This window comes from Mastomys coucha, unplaced genomic scaffold (assembly GCF_008632895.1).
Source record: "Mastomys coucha isolate ucsf_1 unplaced genomic scaffold, UCSF_Mcou_1 pScaffold22, whole genome shotgun sequence".
Taxonomy (NCBI): Eukaryota; Metazoa; Chordata; class Mammalia; order Rodentia; family Muridae; genus Mastomys; species Mastomys coucha.
The window spans coordinates 223316931-223323088 of NW_022196905.1; the positions used below are offsets into that span (position 1 = coordinate 223316931).

The 6158-nt window shown below is 44.5% G+C and overlaps 1 long non-coding RNA gene across 1 annotated transcript in view; it reads right to left on the reverse strand.

Moving 5' to 3' along the window:
• Nucleotides 1–1256: 1256 nt before the first annotated feature.
• The window catches only part of LOC116069733, a 9549-nt gene continuing 4647 nt past the window's right edge, over nt 1257–6158 (reverse strand). Inside the window, exons 2-3 of the long non-coding RNA XR_004110116.1 lie at nt 2320–2684; nt 1257–1357 (exon numbers count right to left, since the gene is read on the reverse strand). This is a non-coding gene — a long non-coding RNA (uncharacterized LOC116069733). The remainder of the gene's footprint in view (nt 1358–2319; nt 2685–6158) is intronic.

Consider the following 6158-nt stretch of genomic DNA (forward strand, 5'->3'; position numbering starts at 1 on the left):
AGTATGCAAACCCGATTGGCCAACTATATTTCTGCCTTGCCCACTCCCCGTTAGCTAGTTGCCAAGGGCCTGAGAGGCGGGATCCCAAGTTCAATAAGAACGCCTGGAGGCCAGACCTTGAGAAGTGCACAAATGGGTTGCCTGAGGAGAGAAAGGTGGACTGCTAGTGGTGAGCCCGGGTGAGCCCAGCCCAGCCGGCCTGCCAATCTACCCCAACTCGTTGCTTTGCGTGTATCCTGCGGAAGGCCGTGATCATCTGCGGCGCAGTAACTGCATTTCTGTGTACCTGTGTGGTTCTCCTGCTTTCTGGGTGTTTGTGTAAAATAATCTAGAATATGTTGTAACTGGGTGTCTTGAATATTACAATTTCTATTGGAGTATGCATTGTTTAGAAGAGAAAATTAAGACAAGAATAGAAAAAAAAGGTGGGGGGGTGGTGGTGAGATGGCTCAGCGAGTAAGAGCACTGACTGCTCTTCCGAAGACTCTGAGTTTAAATCCCAGCAACCACATGGTGGCTCACAACCATCTGTAATGAGATCTGACGCCCTCTTCTGGTGTGTCTGAAGACAGCTACAGTATACTTATTTATAACAATAAATAAATCTTTGGGCCTGAGCAAGCAGGGACTACTGGAGCAAGCAGAGGTGCTAAAGTCAATTCCCAACAACCAGATGAAGGCCCACAACTATCTGTACAGCTACAGTGTGTACTCATATACATTAAATAAATAAATAAATCTTAAAAAAAAATAGAAAAAAAGGGGAACTTTAACTGTAAAAACTCTCCTGAGAAATAGTAACTGGTTATCCTGACAAAGCAGCCATCTAACAATTGTCCTTCGAAAGGAGAAAGCACTGTCCATAGCCCCAGTATCTAATTGTGTCAAAAGTGCTTGACTGAAGGACCACACAGAGACTCCCTTATAGACTGAGGGACCACACAGAGACTCCCCTTATAGACTGACCGACCACAGAGACTCCCTTATAGACTGACAGACCACACAGAGACTCCCTTATAGACTGAAGGACCACACAGAGACTCCCTTATAGACTGAGGGACCACACAGAGACTCCCCTTATAGACTGACAGACCACACAGACAGACTCCCCTTATAGACTGACCAACCACACAGAAGACTCCCTTATAGACCTACACTGACCCTTTTTTGGTTTTTAGTTTTAGGCACCAATGAAGATGATTGGCTTAGCAATAATGCTATAACTATAAATGTTGTACAAACCCATGTGCAATTGCTCAGACCTACGCAGTTTTCTCCCCTGGGCTCATGAGTAATAAATTCTTCTGATCCTCTTCTCAGTTGTCAAAGTCTGAGGCAGCAACTTATTTGGACCTTCCTGTAACACATTTTATGGGGTTATATTTCTATCTTATCACTGACTATGTCTCCTCTTTTAGCTGTGTGTAGGTGAATCATCTTTACAGGTATCTCTTCTCTCTCTCTTTCCCTCTCTCTTTCTCTCTCTCTCTCCCCCTTCCCCCACCGTGTATGTGTGTGTGTGGGTGTGGGTGGGGTGTGTGTGTTTGTGAAGTGCTAGGAATCAAACCTAGGGTTTTACTCAAGCTCAAGAAACACTGCATCAACGAACTAAACCAAATTCCTCCTGTTGTTTTTATTTTTAATTACATTTATCTATTTAGAGTGTATGTGTATTTGAGAGAGAGAGAATACAATGTTGTCAAAGGACAACTTCCAAGAGTCATTTCTCCTTCCACTATGTTTGTCCTAGAGATTAAACCCAGGTCTGTAGGCTTGGTGACAAGTGCCTTTACCTGATGGACACTCTCTCAGGCAGCCCCTTTTCATTTTGACACAGGGCCTCTGTTACGCGTCTGGGGTTGCTTAGAGACTTACCATAACCATAAATAAATTTTAATAAGCAAAGGTTTATTTGGGTATGGCTGCCAATGTGGGATCAGGGCTGCACCTGAGAGCACTCCCAAGATGTCTCTCCTAGCCAGATCTGCGAAAGCTTATGAAAGTCAAACTCCACAATACTATAGATATAGGATGCAGTTTTAACATATATGAATTACAGTTGCCCTAGTCATCTTTTTGTGTGGAGTAAGTAAGTTTGATTACAAAAACAGGAACAGAAGTTAGACTTACGACCTTCTATCTTGCTAGAACAGTCAAGAACAGTCAATCGAAGTTTGTTTCACAAGACAGGGTCTCTCTGTGTAACCTGACTGTAATTTATACAGTCTCTCTGTGTAATTTATACCTGACTGTAGGTATAAATTTTTTTTGCAGCCTATTTTAATAAACATTCGACCTCTCCCCTTGCCCACCACTCACCAGAGGAAGTGGAAAAGTAAAGTTGTTAGGATGTGGGGAAGTGGACCTGTTCAGCAGTAGTTCTTTGGGGACAAGCTCCATCTTTGGCAGCAGTTCAGTCACATAGCAAACACCAAGCAGGATTTCAGCAGCTTCAGTTGAGTCCTCTCGGCAGGCAGACACCACTCATGAACCAGCGGCTGTAGTCCAATCCTGAAGAAGCTGACACCACACATGAGCCAGCAGCTGAAGTCCAATCCTGAAGCAGCTGAAAGGCTTACTGACTGGCTGAGGTTGCTGAAGCGGCAAGCTGCTGCAGGAACCTCATGAGTTCTCGGGTGAGTTTCTCTCAGTGGCCATGCCACCACCAGCGGAGCTCAACAACACTATATAAGGTGAACCAATACAAGCATGTCATTAGTGAAGACGACTAAGGTGGAGCAAAGCAAACCAGTGCTCCAGCTCTCTCTCCCACTGTCTGTGGGGTCATATTTATACTCCTTCATGTGTCCTTTTACAGTTCTGCCATAGCAAAACATCCTTTCATCTGTGTTCACCCCAGGAGAGCATTTCTTCACATGTCTGCTTTAACAAGACATCCTTTTACCTGTATGCCCCAACAAAACATCATTTGACACAACCCTCCAGAGAAACTAGGAGTTTCCACTTCACCTGGCTGTCCTAGAATTCACTCGGTAAACCAGGCTGGCCTTGAACTCAAAGATCTACCTGGCTCTGCCTCCTTACAAGTGCTGGGACTAAAGGTGTGTGTCACCACCCCTGGGCTCTATCAAGTGTTCTTCACCACTAGGGCCAATTCTCCAGCTTGTACATGGTTTCCTTCCTGACACCCCAAAAAGTTGTATTTGCTTACTGTGTATGTCACGTCTGTGGACGTCTGTGTGGTAGCTCACTCCTACCACTCTATGAGTCCCAAGGATGAACTGAGGTTGTCAGGCTTGGTGAGAATACCTTTACCTTCTGTGACCCTCCTTCTCCTCCTACTGTGGATTAAAAACCTTGGGCCTCACAAACACTAATAAGCCCTCTGGCATTGACTTACAACCTCAATCTGTAACAGAGCTCCAGACCTTAGCACAACTGACTCTATGATGGAAGTGCCATTCAGTCTGTAAGACAAGCAGGCAGACAGAAATACTTGCCAAAGGCCTGATCCATCAAAGTCCATACCGTTCTGAGAAAGTCTGTAAATGTACTAATTGTGCTTTGGGGCTTCTGTAGTTCTGCTTTGGGCTAACTGTTCTTGTTAACTGAAGTAGGTCAACCCAGGACATTTTTTTTATGATTAAAAGCTCACCCTGAAAAAGACTCATGGCTACACCAGAACCCTGAGCACTCAGTGTCCTCGTCGGCCAGCTAATAAAAAGACTTTTTTTGTTTTGTTTTGTTTTGTTTTGTTGTTTTGTTTTTCGAGACAGGGTTTCTCTGTATAGCCCTGGCTGTCCTTGTCCTCACTCTGTAGACCAGGCTGGCCTTGAACTCAGAAATCCGCCTGCCTCTGCCTCCTAAATTCTGGGATTAAAAGCGTGTACCACCACCGCCCGGCTAATAAAGACCTAGACCTTCTATTGGCTTGAGCTTATAGCCAGGCAGTCTTCTCTGACGAACACCTCATAACAAACCCCAGTGCTTGAGTCCTGACTGTCCTATGTCTCTGTTGACTGTGGGTGACTGAGGGAAGATAAGAACTTTCTATGACTGTTCATGTGGCTGAAAGTGTTTGTGACTCCTTGCCTCCCTCCTCCCTCCCTTCCATCCTGGGGAATCAAACTTAGTACCTTGCCCAGGATAAGCAGGCACTCAACCACTGAACTACAAGCCCAGCTCAGTCTTATGGGGTTTACAATATAGTTTTAAAGATTTATTTATAGCCAGATATGGTGACAGAGGCAGGCAGATTTCTGAGTCCCAGGACAGCCAGGACTGTTAGACAAAGAACCCCTGTGTGGATGTTTGGGATCTTCTCTGAAGACTCAGCTCTCTAGCCTCCAGCTCTGCCCCCTCCAGGGTTTCTCTGTGCAGCCCTGGCTGTCTTGTTCTGTAGACCAGGTTGGTCTTGAACTCAGAGATCTGCCTGTATCTGCCTCCTGAGTGCTGGGATTAAAAGCTTTTGTCAGTCCGCCAGGCTTGCCTCCAGCCCTCTTGATGGCTTTTTGTTTGTTTTGAGACAGGTTTCTCTGTTTCACCCTGGCTGTCCTGGAACTCACTTTGTAGACCAGGCCGGCCACTTGCAGAACTGCCTGCCTCTGCTTCCGGAGAGCTAGGATTCAAGACCTGTGCCACCACACCTGGCTTTCTTGATGGTTTCTTGTCTACATAGTTAATTGTAAATTTGTATTCTCTGTTAGTTACTTTGTATCTAGGCAGTACTGAGTTCAGAGCTCTTTTTCAACGTTTTCTATTTGGGTGTGGTTATTATCTTTGGAAACTTTTGTTTTAATTTTTCTGTTATTGTAGTTGTTTGGTTTTATTATTATTATCATTATTTTATTTTTTGTGAGAGGCTAGCTAAAGCCTTTCTTATTAATGCCAGAAGAGCTGAAGCAGGAAATCACAGTGTTTAAGCAGCCCAGCACCTAAGCCCAATTTGCAGAACAAGGCTCATTTTTTATTATTAGCACTCCTTTGGTGACAGAGAAGGCTGTTCATAGCCAGCATGTTCAGGGTTATATAAAGCACAACAATGTTATTTGTCTTCAGAAAAACATCTAGGGTGTGGGAACATCATTTACCCTGACTATGCTCTAGAGATGGAAGAAGGTCTCAGGCACTCCTGTGTCCCTTCCCAAGTCTATTGGCATTCCAAATTGCAACTCATTTAAAGTACAAGGTGTAATCCCAGTCCACTAAGAGTTGAAACATACATTATGTTATAACACAAATCCTTCTTGAAAAACATCAACAGCAGATGTTCCCATGCCCCTTTCTCAAATTCATTATAACTTCACATAATTCACCTTAATTCAGACCCCAACATCAAACCAGAAACCTGGTGCATGCTAAGCACATGCTCTGCCGTTGAGCTACACCCTTTACAATTAGCTGACTGGATCCTGTTGTAATGGGGTGCTGGTGATTGTCTAGGGGATCCTGAGGTCTTTTCCTGGCAGACAAAAGATTGAAGTCCGGGAAAGAATGAAAGTTGAGATGCAGAGAAAGCAAAAGTAACTTTATCACTTGGGTAGGACTGGGTGGCTAAACAGACTGGTCTGGGTATTTTTTTAAAGATTTATTTATTTATTTTATGTGTATGAGTACACTGTAGCTGTACAGATGGCTGTGATTTGGCCCAGCTCTCTCTGGCATAAAACACTGTAACTGTCTTCAGACACACCAGAAGAGGGTGTCAGATCTCATTATGGGTGTTTGTGAGCCACCATGTGGTTGCTGGGATCCGAACTCAGGACCTTCGGAAGGGCAGTCAGTGCTCTTACCCACTGAGCCATCTCACCAGCCCTGGTCTGGGTATTTTATCGTTCCTTTGGTTTCTCCTCTTTCTCTTACTGGTCTTGTCTAGAGCACACACTCTCTCACCCTTAATAGTAAAACAAAAACTTCTGATCCTTCCCCTTATACAACAGGGATTGAATCATCACCCCGGGCTTTCTGACACTCTATATAGTTCTCCACTTGGTCACCTCCCTTATCCTGCAGCCCTTGGCCTCTTCTACTCTCTAATTCCTGTGAATCTGACTGTGCCCTGTGCAGGTGGGGCTATGTAAGAAAACTTTTTCCTATCAAAGGTTCTGTGGAGGTTTGATTAAGAATGGTCCCAATAACAAAAGAACAAACACGGTATGCACTCTCTGATAAGTGGTTATTAGCCCAGAAGTTTGGAA